This window comes from Elephas maximus, chromosome 5, assembly GCF_024166365.1.
Source record: "Elephas maximus indicus isolate mEleMax1 chromosome 5, mEleMax1 primary haplotype, whole genome shotgun sequence".
NCBI classification, from domain to species: domain Eukaryota; kingdom Metazoa; phylum Chordata; class Mammalia; order Proboscidea; family Elephantidae; genus Elephas; species Elephas maximus.
Genome location: NC_064823.1, coordinates 116,357,853 through 116,379,397, shown reverse-complemented (window position 1 = coordinate 116,379,397; position 21,545 = coordinate 116,357,853).

The following is a 21,545-nucleotide window of genomic DNA, read 5'->3' as shown; positions in this document are numbered from 1 at the left end:
TTCTAGAAGAGAGATTACTGCATTGGTTGAGGCTAGACTCACATGTTCACTCACCCCAAGATGTGCGTCAACCACCAATGAAGCATAGGACAAACCTATGATTGTCCATTAAAAAAAAAAAAAAATCCATTGCCATTGAGTGGATTCCAACTCATAGTGTCCCTATAGGAAATAGTAGAGTTGATCATAGGGTTAACAAGTCTGTAATCTTTACAGAAGCAGACTGCCACATCTTTCTCCCTTGGGGCAGGTGGTGGGTTCAAACCGCTGATCTTTTGGTTAGCAGCCAAGCACTTAACCACTTTGTCACCAGGGCTTCTAGGCAACCGAAATTAGCAAACATCCATTACTCAAAAGGAATAGAAAACATGCTCTCCTATTTTAAGAAACCATCCTTCAACTTTATGTGGTTTAAAATAACGCAAAATAAATTATTAAAATGAAAAAGCCTTAAGTATCAAGACCAGTAGTATGTATGATAAGTGTGTATGAATGCATAGCAATTTACCAAGTAAAGATATAGTTTTCCATTGGTAAATATATACTGAATGAATTAAATTTGCTGTTTTAGCTTAGATGAAGTAATTTTCATTATGTTATCAATGAAAATGATTTTATAGATGAAGATAGAGATAACTTGGTTTTTGTATGATGGAAAATATTTAGATTAGTGAAGAAGGAATAAAAGTCCAAGTGGAAATTTAACAATAACAAAACCTGCGTTTGGAGGAGAGATTGAAAACTAATACAGTTTGAGTACTGGGTTCACAATTTGGAAAGAGAAGTTAAGAAGATAAAATAGATTGAGACTCAATTTTAAGGTCGATATATGTTCAAAACAAAGCTTTATTTTTCAGCCAAAAGATAGTTCAGCAGGAAGTTAAGAAATTATGAAATCATGATTGGCTTGCTCTATGAAAAAAAGAAGCATCTCAAAATTGTTAGTGGTCATCTGGGAATTGGGAATTTGAATATTTGGAGATAGTGTAGTTTAAAGAAAAGAACTTCAGGGTACCTTAAATTCTTCTTTGGCTCTGTCCACTAAACAACTACTTCACTTTGATGTTAATAGCACTTGGCTTTGGGCTCCTAATTTTTAAAATGGTGATATGTGCTTTTGCAAACTAACACAGGAAGAAAGACTGAAAAGCATTTTGGGTGATGAAACTTGGGTGAGGAAAAGTCTTTGTAACTATGATTCAAGCATCAGATGTAATTTTAAAAGATTGATAAAGTTAGCTACATAAAATATTTCATGGCAGAAAAAGATATAAACAAAGTCAAAAGAATATCACAAACTCTGAGAAAATATTTGCGACATATACCACAGATAAAGGACTAATATTTCAAATTTACAAAGAACATTTGAAACTGAGGAAAGAACAACCAAATATCCTATGGAGAAATAGGTAAAGACACGAACAATTTACAAAAAGACATGTAATAGTGGGTCTTAAACATAAGAAGAGGTGTTTGACCTTACTCGTACTAAGAGAAATGCAAATTAAAACTTTACAGAAATATCACTTCTTACCCATCAGGTTGGCAAAAAAGTGAAAAGCTGAAAGATATACTCAGGAGCTGAGATTGCGCAGAAACAGGCACCGTCATAAATTTCTGGTAGAAATGGGAAATGTCAAACCACTAGGGAGGCGAATCTGGCAATATCTAACAAACTACATGTTCATTTACCCTTGGATCCAGCAATTACGCTTCTAAGATTGTACCCTGCAGGTATACTACTAATATACAGAAATGCAAATGTTCAAAGCTCTTTATGGCAGAGTTATTTGTAATTGCAAAATACTGGTATCAACTTAGATGTTCAAGAATGGGAGACTGTTGAAAAAACTATAACTCATACATACAATGGAGTATTATGCACCCATAAAAAGAATGAAGATGATATCTTTGAAATTATATGGAATGATTTATAATAAATATTATTAAATGAAAAAAGCAAAGTAAAAAAGAACATATATAATGTGCTGTTGTTTGTGTAAGAAAAGAAAAGAAATTAACATACATGTACCTCTGCTAATCTTCACAGAAGTGCTATACCAAAAAACAAAGACATTAGTTAATCATCATAATAGGTGAAGAAAAATGGTAGATGGGATGGGAGACAGGTGGGAGGGTCACTTTTCTAAACAATCTGTGGTAGATATCATTTAGTTTTGAACATGCTAATACTTTTGGAAGCCTACTAATGCTCTACATATTCAAAAAAAAAAAAAAACGGTAGGGAAGTGCATAATATGTGAAACTGAAACAAGTTAAAGCACTTGTGTTTCCCTGAAGGCAAGAAAAAAGGATGCAATCTAAGTAATTTATTAACACACTGTTTAACTACATAATATGTACTGTCTTGGATGGTTTTGGGGTTTGGGATTGCGAGGGAGAGATCTGAAAAGAAATCCTGACCTGTTCTTAATAGGTTTGTTTTCTAAAATCTTGTGAGCCAAGCAATAACGAAACTATTTTAGATGTATTATAAGATTGAGCAAAAAGTGTGTGTGTATGTGTGTCTGTGTGTGTCTGTGCATATTATGTGAAAGACTTGAAATAGACAAAAACACATTAGTGTGCTCCTGTCTAGTTCATCCATCTAGTTTATTACCACCTTCTACTATCTTTAAGCTATTTTAAAATCTATAAGTTGCTGAAAACATAATGATGTGAATGATTCCTGTCTATAGAAATGGGAAATCATCGGATCCAGTGGAATGCAATTCAGTGGATAAACTATTTTGCATCTATTTGTAACTGAATTTCAAAAATTCTTGTTTCCTATATATGTCTCTACTGTTCAAATTCTCATTTGAACCAGTAGTAACATTTTACCTGTTCCCTTATTAATTAAAAAATTAAATAAAATATTTGACGTGTATTTAACAATGTGCGAATGTATTTCAAATATACATACATGTGTATGTTTATGTTAAGGCATATGCATTTATTCCCTTGTTCTGTCCATCAAATAGGAAAATTCTCACAGTAATATTGAGAAACCTAACACTCAGATATAAAAACCAAATCCATTCAACATCTATCCTGAAGTATGACACTACTAGTGATAGGGCAATATCCATACACATTCAAGGAAGACCAGTTAATACAACTATTATTCAAATTTATGCACAACCACTAAGGCCAAAGATGAGGAAATGGAATATGTTTACCAACTTCTGCAGTCTGAAATTGATCAAACAATTAGGGTGCATTGATAATTACTAGAGATTGGAATGTCAAAGTTGGAAACAAAGAAGAAGGATTGGTAGTTGGAAAATATGGCCTTGGTGATGTAAATGATGTTGGATATCACATGATTGAATTTTGCAAAATGAACAGCTTCTTCATTGCAAATACCTTTTTTCACCAATATAAACGCCGACTATAATTTTTTATACACATGGTCCTCACCAGATGGAATACACAAGAATCAAATGCGTGGGAAGAGATGATGGAAAAGCTCGATATCATTAGTCAGAACAAGGTGAGTGGTTGATTGTGGAACAGACTATCAGTTGCTGATATGCAAGTTCATGTTGAAACTGAAGAAAATTAGAACAAGTGCAAGAGAGCCAAAGTATGACCTTGGGTATATCCCACCTGAATTTAGAGACATCTCAAGAATAGATTTGACTCATTGAACACTGATGACCAACGACCAGGTGAGTGTGGAATGACATCAAGGACATCATCCATGAAGAAAGCAAGAGGTCTTTAAAAAAACAGGAAAGAAAGATCAAAATGGATGTCAAAAGAGACTCTGAAACTTGCTCCTGAACATAGAGTAGCTAAGGTAAAAGGAAGAAATGATGAAGTAAAATAGTTGAACAGAAGATTTCAAAGGGTGGCTTGAGAAGACAAAGCAAAGTATTATAATGACATGCGCAAAGACCTGGAGATGGAAAACCAAAAAAGAAGAACACGCTCTGCATTTCTCAAGCTGAAAGAATTGAAGAAAAAATTCAAGCCTTGAGTTGTGTTATTGAAAGATTCTATTGGGGGGAATATTAAATGACTCAGGAAGCATCAAAAGAAGATGGAAGGAATACACAGAGTCACTATACCAAAAAGAATTGGTTGGCATTCAACCAAGGTGCTATATGAGCAGGAATCAATAGTATTGAAGGAAGAAGTCCAAGCTACACTGAAGGCATTGTTGAAAAACAAGGTTTCAGGAATTGACGGAATACCATTTGAGATGTTTCAACAAACGGATGCAGCACTGGAGTACTCATTCCTCTATGCCAAGAAATTTGGAAGACAGCTACCTGGCCAACCAACTTGAAGAGATCCATGTTTATACATTTAACTTCTCAAGAAAGGTTACCCCACCGAACGCAGAAATTATTGAACAATATCATTAATATCACACACAAGTAAAATTTTGCTGAGATCATTCAAAAGTAGCTGCAGCAGTATATCTACAGGGAACTGCCAGAAATTCAAGCCAGATTCAGACGAGGACAGGGAACCAGGGATATCATTGCTGATGTCAGATGGATTCTGGCTGAAAGCAGAGAATACCAGAAAGATGTTTACCTGTGTTTTATTGATTATGGAAAGGCATTTGACTGTGTGAACCATAACTAATTATGGATAACATTGAGAAAAATGGGAATTCTGAAACATTTGTGCTTGTGAGGAACCTTTACATAGATCAAGAGGCAGTCATTCAAACAGAACAAGGGGATACTGCGTGGTTTAATGTCAGGAAAGCTGTGCATCAGGATTGTATCCTTTCACAATACCTATTTAATCTGTACACTGAGCAAATAATCTGAGAAGCTGGACTATATGAAAAAGAATGGGGCATCAGAATTGGAGAAAGACTCGTTAACAACCTGCGTTAATGCAGATGACAAAACCTTGCTTGCTGAAACTGAAGAGGACTTCAAACACTGATGAAAATCAAAGACCACAGCCTTTAAAATGGATTACACCCCAACATAAAGAAAACAAGAATCCTACAACTGGACCAATAAGCAGCATCTTGATAAATGAAGAAAAGATTGAAATTGTCAAGGATTTCATTCTACTTGGATCCACAATAAACACCTATGGAAGCAGCAGTCAAGAATTCAAAGGATGTATTATTGCATTGGGTAACTCTGCTGCAAAAGGCCTCGTTGAAGTCTTGGAAACGAAAGATGTCACTTTGAAAGCTAAGGTGTGCACCTGACCCCAAGGCATGATATTTTCAATTGCCTCATATGCACATGAAAGCTGAATGATGAATATGAAAACCAAAGTAAAACAAAAAAATTGATGTCGTTGAATTATGGTGTTGGTGAAGAATATTGAATATGGACATTATTGGGTCAATTGACAAAATTGGAATATGAGTGAAAGATTAAAGTAGTGTAACAATGTTAAATTTACTGATACTGATAACTATATTGTGGCATTGTTGGATTATATGGTAGTGCATATTTTTAGTTTTTTGAAGAACTGCCACACTGTTAGGTATATACCAAAAGACTTTAAAGCAGAGACTCAAACAGGTACTTGTACACCAATATTCATTACAGTACCATTCACAATAGCCAAAAGGTGGAAATGACCTAAATGTGGTGCATATATGCAATGGAATACTACTCAACCAATAATACAAATGAAGTCTTGATACATTCTACAATATAAATGGAACTTCAAGATATTATGCTGAGTGAAATAAGTCAATCACAAAAGGACAAATATTGTATGACCTCATTTACATAAAAAGACATGAGCCGGCAAATGTATAGAGACCAAGGTTTATTAGTGGTTACCGGGGGCATGAGGGAGGGGAGAAAGGGGGATTTTTTTAAATTGCTTATGGAGTACTGAACTTTCATTTACAGTGATGGACAAATCACATTGATCAAGGGTAGGGTTGCAGAGCCAACTAATATAATCGCTGTCAATAAATTGTACACTTGTAAAAAGTTGAATTGGCAAAAATTGTGCGATGTATATATTTACAACAACGAAAAGAAAAGGAGGGGTAGCTGCTGAACCTGCTCATGTAAAACCAAACACCTCATGGGATTTGGTTCCTCAGCTTGGAGGTTTAGGGTCATGATTTCATGGAACATTACAGTTACTTGGCCTATAAATGTGGTTAGGGCTTCTGTTCTACCTCCTAGCTCATTTCATAGTTCCAGGGGTATTAAAAGCTTGCCAGCAGCCATCCAAAGTACAATAACTGGTCTCTATTTGCCTTGAGTAACAGAGGAAGAAGGAGAGCCAAGAATAAGAGGGGATGGAATGTGTGGCTAATTGCTTCAATAAACAACTACCCCCTTTGCCAAGAGACTAGAACTGGATGATGCCTGGAAACAACTACTGAACATTTTGATTCAAAAAAAAAAAAAACTGTATACATAAATCCTGACCAAAAGTGGGAAAACAAAGAACAGAATTTCAAATTCTCATGGAATTCAGATTTTCCAGAGCCCTGAGGAAGGGACGAACCCCTGAAACTATTGCCCAGAGATAATCTTTAAATTTTAAACCTTACCAAAAAATTCCTTAAAGTCTTCTTAAAACCAAACAATAATTTTGCTCAACTAGTAAAGAATGTCTGCTGAGCATTATGCTCTTTCAAGATCTATCTATATGGGATCAAATTGACAAAAGCAACTTGAAAGATTGGCTAGGAAACTTAAAAAAAAAAAAAAAAATTTTTTTTTTTTTAGGAGGCAATTATTTTGTACTAATGGGAGGAACAACTCTAAAAAGGTGGGTGAGAATGGTTGCACAACTAGAAGGATGTAATAAATGTCACTGAATTAAACATGTAGAAATTATTGAATTGGTGTATGTTCTGCTGTGTATATTCTCAATAATAATAACAAAAATAAAATAAATTGCTAAAAAAACTGGAAAAAAGGCAATTGTATTATCTTATGAAGAAATCTAGAAGTGAATATCAACTACAATATAAGCTGTCAATATCACAATTCATAATTATAAATTAACATGCATTTCTTAGATCACCAAAATGCTTTTGATTACACAAAAGAAGGAAAATTATAAATCTCAATGTTTTCAGTTGGTTAAAATACTTTAAGGTGAAGAATATTGAATATATCAGGGACTTCCAGAAGAATGAACAAATTTGTCTTGGAAGAAGTACAGCCAGAATGTCCCTTAGAGGCGAGGATGGGGAGACTTCATCTCATGGACACTGGTCATGTTATTAGGGGGGACTAGTCCCTGAAGAAGGACATCCTGCTTGGTAGAGGGGCAGTGAAAGAGAAGAAAACCTTCAACAAGATGAATTGACACAGTGGCAGCAATGGTGGGCTCAAACATAGCAACAAACATGAGGATGGTACAGAATTGGGCCATGTTTTGTTCTGTTGTACAGGTTCCTACGAGTCTGAACTGACCCGATGGCACCTAATGACAACAACAAGGGAGTTAAAAGTTGAATTACTTTTAATATTATTCATATGTTTATTGTACTTTTTTTTACTTTTTATGTATATTCCATTTGTTCTCGATGTTTATTTTTAAATAGCAACTTCTAAATAAATGGGGTATGTTGCCAAGGATTTTATTTTGGAAATTAAATAATTTGTTGTCACTGAAGTATATGGTAAATGTAACATTTTCTTTTAATATCTGTATACAGAGCAGGGAGTCCTGGCTGCTAACCAAAAGGTCAGTACTTTAAATCCACCAGCTGCTCCTTGGAAATCCTATGGGGCAGTTCTACTCTGCCCTGTAGGGTCACTGTAAGTTGAAATTCACTTGACAGCAATCAGTATGTGTAAGGTATACAAAGCAAAATGATAAAAGCTAATAAATGAAACAGGTATTAATAATTTAATGTAGAGAAAAGAAATTTAAATGAAAATTAAGAAATGAGGAGAGGAAAAATGTAGACATCTTTTGTTGTAGCAAATTATTGGAATGGTGCCCACGACAGAGTTATTATATCATAAGGTATATCCTGCATGTAAGTCACTGCAATATTTACTGGAAATGAATTGTACCAGCTCATTTATTCTCTAGAATTACCTAACCTCCCAAAATGGCTACAAATTCTGAATAATGAACAAAAAACAACCACCAAGGCACAAAGCAGAGCCCTGGTGGCCCAAAGGAGAGCAGTTCAAATCCACCAGCTCCTCCTCAGAAACTCTATGGAGCAGTTCTACTCTGTCCTATAGGGTCTATATGGGTAGGAATCGATTCGACAGCAACAGGTTAGGTTAAGTTAGGCATGAAGTGATTCATCCATTAGCCTTATCAGATTCTAATTCCCAAGTCACTTATGCTTCAGGTTGACATATCATGTTGTCGTTGGTTGTCATCAAGTCAGCTCTGACTCATGACAACCTTATGTATATCAGAATGAAACGGTGGCCAGTCTTGTGGCATCTTTGTGATTGTTGGTGTGTTTGAGTCCATTGTTGTGGTTATTGTGCCAATCCATCTCATGGAGGGTTTCTCTCATTTTCGCTGATCTTCTGCTTTACCAGTCATAGTGTCCTTTTTTTAGTGATTAGTCTTTCTTAATGATGTATCCAATGTAAGTAAGTCAAAGCCTCACCATCTACACTTCTAAAGAACATGCTGGCTGTATCTCTTCTAAGATTGATTTGTTGGTTCTTTTGGCAGTCCATGGTGTATTCTTCACCAACACCAAAATTAAAAGGTATCAATTCTTTTTCTATCTTCCTGACACTTACAGTCCAATAATAAAATATATATATGCCAAAAGGAAAAATAACCATCTGTGAATGTAGCACGCTTGATCTTTGTTAAGCTTAAACATCTTAGTTTGAATTCATTTATCAGATTACTTGGAATATATATGACTTTTAAGAATAGGAATAACTTTTTAAGAGATGAGAGAGAATAACTATGTGGAGAATAAAATAGAGAAAAGCCATACAAAGAGTACCCAAAGGAAGAATTGGAGAACTCCTATAGGCAAATTTAACCAACATCACAATTTCATCTGGAAATGGTAAACTGATCAATATTTAGCCTGTACTTAACTTGTTCAGACACTTGATGATGTCGTTGTTGTTGTTAATAGCCGTCAAGTCAACACTGACTCGTGTCGACTCCTTATGTGCAGAGTAGATGATAAGCATGATTAATATGAAGAGGGTGTCAGAACCATAAAAGCAAATTATGGTTGCTTGATGATCTAAAGACCCTGGTGTCCCTTGCAGCTTCCTGAATCTTTTAACCTGTGAAGTTTTTACTGGCAAATGCAAATGAGCTAGAGAGCACTAAAAACGAAGTCCACAGGCCCCAATTTTTTTAGTCATTTGTCTCCCTTCGATTTAACTTTTTTGTTGTTGTTGTTGTTGTGTGCTGTTGAGTTGATTCTTACTCATAGTGACCCCATGCATATGGCTACCAAATTACACCAATTAGGATATCTTTCCTAATTTAGCCAACATGTTGGTTTAGAGCACGGAAAAGAATTCATCTCTGGTACTCCGTTAGCAGATTATTACCATGAGAAATGAGCAATCTGTTTTGTCAGGCGAGATGTCCTTGATTAACTTGAGATCGTTTTTGTTTGTGTGTTAAAAAGACTAATCGACTAAAGCACAGGTTTGGGTTTTTCCCTCTATGGTTGATGTCTCAATAGCTGGGCCATTTTGATATAGATCAGTGTTCTGTTGACAGATTTTACTACTAAGACATTGCACATATGCTGCTGTTAGATTCACAATTCCCTATCTATATTACTGTTTTAAGACATTTGGGATTCGGGTATCTGCACTTTCCCTGACTAAGAAATCAAATCATCCATTTAAGTTTAAAGTTCCCTCATCTGTTACATTTTTTCCTTTGTTTATAAAAAGAAAAAATGATTTTTTTTCCTTAATGCTAAATGGTATGATATGTACTGAAATTGAAGGCTTGATTTAAAAACATCAACTGACTGAAAGTTACTCATTTAGTAATATATTTATTAAGCACTTAATAATGTGTGCCAGTAGAGAGTGTACATTTTAATGGTAGAACAGGCCAAAAAAATACATAAATAAGTAAAAAAGTCTGTCATATGGAGATATATGCTAAGGAGAAAAATAAAGATGTTGGTGGCTGGCTAGATTAAATACGTGCTCAGTGAAATCTTTATTTACAGGGACAGAGGAGCAAGCCATGAGAATATCTGTATGAATTTCTTTCCATGATTTATAAAAATAAAAAATTCATAGTTAGAAGTATATTTGATGTCTTCTAAAAACATCAAGTAGGCCATTATGGCTCTCACAGATGCTCAAGCAGGCCAGGAAGAGGGGATGAGAACAGAGAAATAACATGAGGCTACACCATGTAGAGCATTGTAGAACATCACGAAGGTTTTGACTTTTATTCTGAGTAAAAAGGAAATGAATCCGAGTATTTGAGCACGGAAGTGAAGTGGTCTGACTTACGTTTTAAAAATGATAATATCCAGCTATTATATTGAGAGCAGACAATAAAAATAAATAAAAATGAGATTTAAGTACTGAATTTAGCAACAGGGATGTCATGGTAAACTGTAAAAACACCAGTTTCTCGGACGGATGGGAGAAAAACCATAGAAGGGTTTCAAGAGAAAAAGCAAAAGAAAAAGTGGAGATAGTCCTACAGACATCTCTCTTGAGGACTGTTGTGCCAAGAGAATAATAGTTGGGAAGAATGTGGTGTCAAGAGAGGGATTTTTGTTTGTTTATCTCTTAAGATTGGAGAAATTATACCATGTTTGCATCATTATGAGAATGATCCACCAACAATCAATATAAAATAATGGAATACTATGAATCTTTATTCATGAATGAAGCTCAAAGCAGTAGAGTAGGCTAAGTGAAAGAAGACAGATGCAAAAAAAAAAACAAAAAAAAAACCCCTTTATATGAAATATTCAGAAAAGGCAAATTGATAGAGACAGAAAACCAATCAATGGTAGCTTGGAACCTGGGCTGGGAGCAGGGATTGACTGTAATAGAGTTTGTGGAAATTTTGGAGGTGTATAGAAATGTTTTAAAACTGGATTGCAGCAATGGTAGCACAGTTTCATACAAATAATAATAATAAATGAATTGTAAATGTACATACCATAAAATTCACAGATTATTTCAAAAACTTTTAAATATGAAAGCAAATAAATACCTATAAAGAAATAACCTATACGATATTATTTGCCAGCAAAAGAGCCTTAATTAAAATTTTCCTTTTCCATTGACCCTGTATAACTTATGGGAGATGAGCATTTCTAAGTTTGAATCAGAGTTGTCATTTTATTTGCAGAGTTCAACATGTTCTATGAGAAGGGTAAAGTTCTTACGTTTTAACCCTAACTTAAAAAAAAAAAAAAAAAACTCAGATTCAATGAGAATGAAACAAAATACCAGATATTAACAACTGAATCTTGGAAGCATTGGTTTAAAATTTTGTCTTCTCTGTCCAGGATAGTCCTTGGACTATTCCCAATGGAAGGGAAATATTAATAAAAGTAATATGATACAAATGGCAGGTGGTGGTGTGGATGTGGAGGAGGTGGGTCAGCCTCTTCCTACTCCATCAAGGAAAGCTTTTACACCCTTCCACCCCCACTCCCACTTATCCGTACCATGTACCTTGAACACAGATGCTACTGCAAACCAGCAAAGTGAATTCGAGCAGAATGTGTGGGAATACCTACAACATGGCAAAGTTATTGCTGTATTCTGTTCAAATTAGACTACATCATACTTTGTTATAAGCTTGACAAACTCACCTAAAAAGAGCTGTTAAAAGCTTGAGTTATATTTCCAGTAACAGAAAAAGTACTCTAACATTTTCCTAAAAATTAAAAAAAAAAAATCAAACTTCGACTCTTAATCAGCTGATTACAGAATTTTGGATTTTATTTTTCATATATATTCTACATGTATTCAAAAGACACAGTGGACATTCAGTATACATTCAGAGAAATAGAACCCTGTACGAGTTCAAAATTCTCCTTTGAATTCACCGATAATAGTTGTTCAAATGCTTTGGTTTAGGTGTTTATTTATTGATTGATAATGTGTTACAGGGCTAAGTAGAAACACACTATAGGATCAGTAAAAGAATATTAGAATGGAGGCCTCTGCTCAGAGTTCTCTAATTCATATCACTCACCTATCATGAATTCTTACCTATCAAGAATGAATAAAGAAAAAAAAACCTTAAATATATATTCACGGATGTAAATTACTTGAAAACACTATTTATTCTGCATATACTCTGAGTTCAAGAGTCTTTTGGAGCTCAGAAGCCTTTTTAGAAGTACACATCTGAGTGTGACTCTACTGTAGGGCATCAAACTCCAGAAAACTTGAGGGTATATGTAATCAAAAGAAGTACCAGAAGATAGGAGTGACAAAGGAGAGATAACTAAAAACACTTATTGGGATTTTTCCAAGGAGATTTAAACTGGTGTTGTTACAAATCTATCATCCTTCCATTGGTATCTCCCTCATTAAATCAACAAGTATTCCAATCATTAAAATTAAAAAAAAAAAAAATGAGGCAATATTCCTTTAAAACTAGAAAGTTCAAAAGACAAAAAAGGAAGTGAGACAGAGAGAGAGAGAAAGAAAGATTTTAAGAAAACAAAAAGCTATCAAGTTGTTGTTAGGTGCCTTCAAGTCAGTTCCTACTCAGAGCTACCCTATGTACAACCAAACAAAACACTGCCTGGTCCTGGATCACCCTCACAATTGTGGCTGTGTTTGAGGCCATTATTGTAGCCACTGTATCAGTTCATCTCATTGAGGGTCATCCATTTTTTTGCTGACCCTCTTCTTTACCAAGCATAATTTCTTTCTCCAGGCATTGGTCCCTTCTAATAACATGTCCAAAGTACGTGAGACTAAGGACCACCATCCTCACTTGCAAGGAGCGTTCTGGCTGTACTTCATCAGAGACAGACTAGTTTGTTTTTCTGGCAGTCCATGGTATATTCCATATTCTTCACCAGCACCATAATTCAAAGGAATCAGTTCTTCAGTCTTCATTATTCATTGTCCAGGTTTCCCATGCATATGAGGCAATTGAAAAGACCGTGGCTTGAATCAGGAGCACCTCAGTCCTTGAAGTGACATCTTTGTTCTTCGACATTTTAATGATGTCTTTTGCAGCAAATTTGCCCAATGCAAAGCATCTTTTGATTTCTTGACTACTGCTTCCATGAGTGTTGATTGTGGAACCAAGTAAAATGAAATCCTTTACAACTGCAATATTTTTTCTATTTATTATGATGCTGTTTATTGGTCCACTTGTGAGGACTTTTGTTTTCTCTATGTTGCAGTGTGTAATCCATACTGAAGGTTGTAGTTTTTGATCTTCATCAGTAAGACGTTCAAGTCCTCTTCAAAAATCCACTGAGGAAATATTTCACTATTTTGCCCAGTCTTGGAGTTTTGTTACTGTCTGAGAAAAGGAGGAATTTTCTTGGTCACAGTGGGAGGGGCTCTACTGTGCTGCTTCTCTTTTCTGGAATTCTAAAAGATGCTGGGTTCCAAGGAAAAGATTCTTGCCAGTTCAGCCACCTTTATAGTTATTAATTCTGATACACTAGAGTCATGATCCAAAATATAAGCTCTAACTTCATCAAAAAATTAATCAATCATTACTCATTCTGGAATTGACAGGGTGCTTTTGAATCGTGTAGTCATAGTGTAAATGCTGGGAATATTAAGTGATAGGAGCCCTGGTGGCATAGGTGTTAAGAGCTTGACTGCTAACCAAAAGGTCAGCATTTCAAATTCACCAGCTGCTCCTTGGAAACCCTATGGGGCAGTTCTACTGTGTCCTATAGGGTCGCTATGACTCAGAATCAACTCAATGGCAACGGATTTGGATTTTTTTTCAGTCAAGTGATAGGTTCATCTCAGTCTTCTCTAGTAATAATCACCTGAAACAAAAATTAAAACATGCTGTCTGACAAAGGAATTTTGTACAAATTTCAGATAATACAGATGTGGGCTGAATATTCTCTGTCCTTCCAGCTTTACTCTCTACTCTTCTCTATGCCCTGGGAAGCTGATCACATTTGACTTCCATTGAAAGACACTAGAAGGAAATGGGGGGCACTCGTTCCCCTGCATTCTTTATTGATGGGCTTTAAGTTGAAAGTTCCAGTTTTTTCCTATTAAAAGTCTTAGTTCTTGTTAAACTCATTTAGCCATGGTTTTAACTCTTTCTGCTTTTCATTGCTCCTTCACAGCTAGGATTCATGATGACTCCTTGCTATCGCTAATCCTGGAGTTCCTCAACACACCTTGTTGGTTTCCTTTACCCCTTCCCATACCTTTATAAATCATCCATTTAATCTCTCCTTAATTACCTCTTTTGACCATCTATCTGTTTCCTGCCAGCAACCCAGCTAAGGTAGTAATCGGTACCTCAAGTGCCTTCGGAAGTACATGCTCACTTATTTGAGGGTTGCATATAACTTACTTGCTAGGGTAAATGAGAGATTGGTGATTTGTGCATGTGGGTGCATGTTTATAAAATTTATTACTAGGATGACAATAGAAGAAGGGAAAACATTAGGAAATGCACTCTGATGATAAAAGCACTTAGTCTCTGTGGTGAGAATGGTTTCACAAAAACTGTAAGGTCAGTAGGCTGCCATTTTCAACCATATGTGAGGAGATTTCACATTGCTAATTCTATGGAACTTCATATATGTTACCTGAAGAGTTTCCTTCCCTGAGGAGTTTCCATGCTTAAATAATTTCAGAGAGGCTGCACCAAATTTCAACAAGTTTAATTTTTGGACTGCAATTGAAAATGCCATAGTATAATTTTCAAAAAAAAAAAAAATCACAATATGATTCTTATATAAATGTAGTTTAATGTGAAGAATGAATTAATTTTTAGTGAACCATGCTCAACATATTTCATAACCTTGTCAAAGACTTACTTAACATATTAATGAAGAAACTAGCAAAATGGTAAATCTGGTTCAAATAGCATTTATGGAGCTGAGTAATTTATAAGCACTGAAAAAGAAATGTGAGAATAAAATGGCTAAATTAGATATAAAAATAGTTAATATCCCACAAGGCAATGAAATCATAACCATAATTTTTGAGTTTGTTTTCTATCAGAAATAATTTACATAAACAGAAATTTTTAAAAGCCAGCCCATAGTTCCACAGAGTCTGGGCCCTAATCAAGAGTAAATGGAGGAGTCAAACATGGATGTACTCTCCCAGAAGTTAAACTGCAGGTAGATCTTTTAAACCTTGACATTGGAACCGCATGCTGTCTTTCCTTTGCCTCATTTTCGAGTTCTAAGTATGCTTTTTAAAACTTTACTAAATGACAACTATTATTCTTAATTTTGACATTAAATCAAGTGTTACTTGCCTTATATTTCATATCCTCCATCACTAGTGAAATCTAGACTCGGTTACAAATTAAGCTCATTGTTGTTCACTATAAAGTAATAAACAGGCTTCAGGTCAATGGCAATGGTTTCCCAAAGTTCTTGCCACCCAACATGCTTATTGTTGAACATCTTCTAATTCTCGTCATAAAAATTTACATACTCGCCATTTTAGAGCATTTTAAAATCATCAAAATCTCTAAGGAGTAAGGTTAAAAAAAGTGTCCACATTTTAGGAAATCTTCATTTCAGCCTTCATACCTGAGATTCTGCATTCAAATGAGCCATTGAAAAATAGATCACTTCTTAGGTGTGGGAACCACCATTAGAAATTGCTTTTATATGCCATTTTAGAGTTCCACCTGCTCACCAGGAGACAAAATGTCAGGAAATAATGTATCAACATTAAACATATTGAAGTTGCAAGATGGGAAATAGGATTCTGATCAAAGGTCTCTGAGGGAGGAAACTTACCAACAAATGAATTTTTGACAGTGAAGGGTGCATTGCAGCCTATCTTTGAAGTCCTGTATATGGCCACTGGAGCATGCTAATGCTTTCGTGTTGTTAAATCTCCTCCTGCCTCCCTCAAAGTCTTCTGTAACAGAATCAGGCACTTGTACAAACAAAACTGTTGATAAATTCATGGATGTTGTGAATATTCTTGAATATGATAATGAAGAATGGTAAATAAATCACTGTAAATTTAATTTAACCTCAAAGAGAACATCTAAATCCTGGAGATATATGGTAATTTAAATGAATTACCAAATTCATGCAATGGAAGATTTTGAAATTTAAAAACTATAATCCACAACCTCAGAAGTAAATTTACTCATGATGTATAGAATATAAAATTAAAAGATTGTTGATTTATTGGTTCAGGAGAGATCCAGAATTTAACTAGCTGATCTTCTTTAGAATACATCTGTATTATCCCACTATGCTTGCACAACATAGCTCTTTTCTATTTACATTTGCTAGTCTTTGAAGATGAATGCTAGGCCTTGGGTTTTATGTATATAAAGATCATTATACGAAACTGTGTGAGAGAATCGTGACAGCAAATAAATGAATCAGCCTGGATTTGATTTTGATTCTCCAAAAGAACTGAACACATAACAAAGCATAAATCAGTTGAATCCCTATGACAGTGTGAACCTCAGCACAAGGTAAAATAGTACTTATAGTAAACAAAGGCATACAAGGCAGAGGCTGATATCACAGTGGGTAGAATAAAAAATACAAAAATGGAAGAGACATGTTGTCATTAGGCTGTGCTGGTAACTGCCCAAGATGACTTCCCTTGTCTGACCTGCCAGCCTCTTAGGGTGAGAGTGAAAGCTGACACTTTATGGAATTGATACAAGCCTGATCTCCCATGCCAGGAGCTATATGGAGGTCAAATAAAACCAAACCAAACAAAAATTTAAAAATGCAAACTTTTTAGTCAATTCACTTTTAGTTCAAATTACTCCTTTAAAATTTTTGAAATATATTAGACTCTGATAAAACAAGCAATATGGGCTAAAATTAAAATAAATATACTCCGGGTTTAAAAAGTCTTTATTTTGTGACTCTTCAAATGCTGTGCTGCCTGTTCTCGTCAACCCATTTTAAAGATAGAAATGTAAGATAATGGGTGTTTTTGTTTTTAGTAGACTGTATTAGCTATATATTGATAAAACAAATTACCCAAATACTTAGTAGTTTAAAATTACAATCACTTACTATCTCACAGGTTCTAAGAGGTGAAAATCCTGGAACAACTTAGCTAAGTGGCCTGACTCAGGGTCCCTCATGAGATTGTAGTCAGGAGTTGGAGAATCAGATTTCAAGAAGCCTCATTCACATGGCTGGTATCAGGAGACCTCAGTTCCTTGCTGGCTTTTGACTAGAAGCCTTTGTTTATCACCACATGAAACTCTCCACAAAGATTCTTGAGTGTTCTCAAGACACAGCTGCTGGCTTCACCCAGAGAAAGTGATCTAAGAAAAAGAAAGAATAAGAATATGAGGGAGTAATGGAAGCTGCAATAACATTTATTAATTAATCTCAATATCATTTATCCTATCTCCTATTTTTTTTTTTTTTTTATTGTTCACACAACCCAAACCTCACGAAATGTGAGAAAAGACTATACAGAGGTATAAATATCAGAAGGCTGGCATAGTTGGGGGCCATCTTAGTGGATGGCTACTACATTCACAGAATCAAATCGATAATTTTGCACTGAGAAAATGGATACCACAACCAACAAACCAACCATTCTAAATTTGGTGAGAATTAAAAGAGAATGAAATGGTTGGTGCGCTTGAATAACATCTGCTATAGGACATTAGGAACAATTCAGTGTGGATGCTATCTACATTGAAACTTGAAAGAAGCATAGGTGGCATAGGAGTAGAAGTCATTTAAGATAAAAGCAGCATAATCCAAACCTGGCACAACTACAGATTGTGTCCCAACAATGTGTTTAGGGAAATGGCCAGAAGAATATGTATTGTTTTATTAATTAGCTGATTTATATTTACTTATGGTTATTCACTAGTCCAGACATTGATTGATTTACAATTATGATGGAATCTATTATAATCAATAGCCTTTCTAAATGGAATGTTTGATCCAGTAGCTTTGTACTTTAAGTGATTCCTGAATGAATTCATACAAAACCATTTTAAAATTCAAGTCACCAGTGATTTTTGAAATCCATTTTGGAGATATAATGTATCCAGTATTCTATAAAATATTAAGATAATCAAGTGCTTCTGCTCCAAGAACTTTCTTTTACAATTTCACATGAAGTGAACATTTGACTATTAGCATTTATTGGGCTTCGTTAATATGATAGGTACAGGGCTGTACGCAAAAGCAGGTGTAGTCAGAATTCTGTGGGTTCTCATGGGCAGCGAATTCAGACACATTCATTTCTCAGGTCAATTTTAATTCTTCTTAATTTTTTTCCTCATATTATTGAACCTACATTGAGTTCTTTCATACTAACAAGAAATTAGACTGAATTAAGAAAAACACATATTCCACAAAATAGTTTTTAAGAAAAATGATATATTTAAAGTCACATTGTTTGTTTTGTTTTAGTTTTGCTGTTTTGGTTTTTGTGCTGCACAATTTCCATGGTCCAAGATTGTCAATCTTCTCGCTTTCTTATCAAGTTACCAATTTTCTTTTGTTGGTGTTGTCAGAGAACTTTAAAGTGGTTCAAAATCTTATCCTGGCCTCCTTTAAAATGTAGAGTTAATATATTCACAACAAATAGGAAGAACATGGAAACTGATTTTATAACATTTGATAATAATGAAATATTGTTTTCTACTCTCGGAGACTTGGAACTGGTTTGCATACTTAGGATTAAAAAGTTTTGACTGCACACTGAATCTATTCTAATTGGGGAATAAATCATATGTGATGTATATTACTACACCCACTTGAGATGTTCATGCACCAGATTACACAGATGGTTCTAGTAATACTAAAACACAAATCCAGGTCCTTTGATTCTGTTTAAAGTGCCTTCTCCATTATGATTCTGATGGTGGGCAGCTCTAAACGCAGGACAGTGAATGCCAAGCCACAAAAACATGGGCCAAAAGTGAGAGGCAGTGAGGCAACCAAACTGAGAGACATGAAGAATCTTTAAGACTTAGACTAGGAAATAAGGATGTTAACGTAGATCAGGAGCAGATTATGAAAGGCCTTCGATACCCGTCTTTAAGACAAATCTCTCAATTTGTGTACTCCCCCTGTGAGTAAGTGATCATTCAGACCATTGAGAAAAAATGGTAAGCTATTATACGTACCTTAAAAGACTAATAAAACTTAGTAGCCAAGTTAATCAATACACAGCAAGGCACCAAACACTGGTAATCCTAGACCTTAGTTTTCATTTACTATTGATATTTTATTGTACATCTTTTCTTTGTAAGCAATAAAAAACATATGAAGAAAATACTAATATGTGGAATAAAAAGAAGAAAACTGGATGTAATGTAAGAAAAAACTTCAAACAAACAAAAAGTAGTGATTGGTCCAGAAACTGAGAATTCCTGAACATAGGAAACAAGGCTTATCTCTAAGAAGTTATATGTTCAATGATGCCAGATAAAGAGTATCTTATTTGCCTACTTAAATGATGCCTGTAAAAAGCACGGTTAGCAGCATCCTTCTATTGAACATTTTCATGTCTTTTATAGAACTAAATGTTTTTTGTTGTTGTTTTGTTTTCCCCCAAAAGGTGCAAAGAATTGAAAAATGAGAGATGCAGTCATTACAGAATTTTTGCTTTTCCATGATCTGGTCTATCATGTTTTACTAATCTAATGAGTTGCTTAACTGATATAACACCATCAGGCTGAATTGATGTTTTGTAAGTATATATTTAGTCTTGAAGTGTTCCTTGGTTTTCATTACAACAAAAACCTAGGAGTAGGCACAGTTATTGTCACACTTTAGAGATTTCTCTTCATTCATCCCACTTTCATTTGCCTATAATGGGATAAATGACCCTCTATCTCTAGTTCTTTCTCCCCTACCTCATCTGTGGGGGCACACAATAGGATGTTACTGCTGCCCAGGCTGTGTCACCAAGGGCTGGGCTTCAGTGAGAATTTGAGACAAATGTGTTTATTCTACTCACTGACTGGTTTGATCTTGCTGGAAATGACCTTACCTCACTCTTTAAGTGGTAAGATACAGAAAATAGAGTGTTAAGTGTGACTTTAGATGGAAAGGATCAAGGGTGAGCACTTCCCTGGTTTTGCTTTTCAAAGAAAAAAAATAGAGGAGAGAGAGGGAGAGCTAAGAGCGCCATGCAAACCTCCCTAACTTCCTACAATTTGGAACCTAAATGCTACACGATAATGAATCATTTCTTTACGTTTGTCTTTTCTGTATGATAATCTCTCAGAAGTCTTACAGGATGGTGTATCTGATCCAGCTCAAAATGTATATTCACATTTTGGTTAAACATGAAGCATGAAATTATTGTTGTATGTGAACAAAACAAAAAGCATTTCAGGAAGACTATGCTTAAGCATCCTGAGTCTTAGTAAGGAAGAGAATCTACCCTGGGTGATTTAAACGAAAATATTTAACAATTTGTGTCTCGTATCTGCTCACATTCCATTGGCTAAGTAAGAACACATAGGCTTCTCAACAAAGACTTCTCAATCATTTTAGGATTAAGTACGATCTTAGCTACAGGTTTTTTATAATACCTTTTATTCTATTGTTACCATATTACATCAAAATGAAACCAAACCCTTTGCCATCAAGTTGATTCCGATTCACAGCAACCATATAGGACAGAGTAGAACTGCCCCACAGAGCTTGCAAGAAATACCTGGTGGATTCGAGCTTCCAACCGTTTGGTTAGCAACCACAGCACTTAACCACTATGTCACCAGGATTTCTACCATATTACATACTATATTTAAAAAAATTCCACTTCCACTACTAATGTGTTGACAGTTTTTCATCATGAATTGGTGTTAATTTACATTAAATGTTTCTTCGCATCTATTGAGATAATCATTTACTCCTTTCTCCATCATTATAATATTGAGGTAAATTATATGTTTGATTTTCAAATGTTAAACCAACCCTCATTCCTTAAAGAAATCCTATGTGTCATGTATCATACTTTTTTAGATTGATTGACTTAATTTACTAATATTTTGGAAACAAAATTTTTATCTTAATAAGAGATGTGGGTCTATAATTCTCTTGCTCTCTGTCTCTTCTGCATTATTCTTACTGATTTTCATGTCAGAGTTATTATGGCCTCATAAAATGGATTGGGAAGTTTTCCTTCTTTCTTTCCTGAAATGAAATTGGTAGAATTGGTATAATTTCTTTCTCAAAAAATGGTCCCTAAGATTAATAAATGAAGTGATATAAACCTAGATCTTTCATTGTGGGAAGATTTTTTTTTTTTAATGAATTTAATATCTCTAATAGATATAGAGCCCCCAGGTGTCTGTCAGTTTTTCATACTGTGGGGTCTTGCACGTTGCTGTGATGCTGGAAGCTATGCCACCAGTATTCAGATATCAGTAGGGTCACCCATGGAGGACAGGTTTCAGCTGAGCTTCCAGACTAAGACAGACCAGGAAGAAGGACCCAGCAGTCTACTTCTGAAAGCCATTAG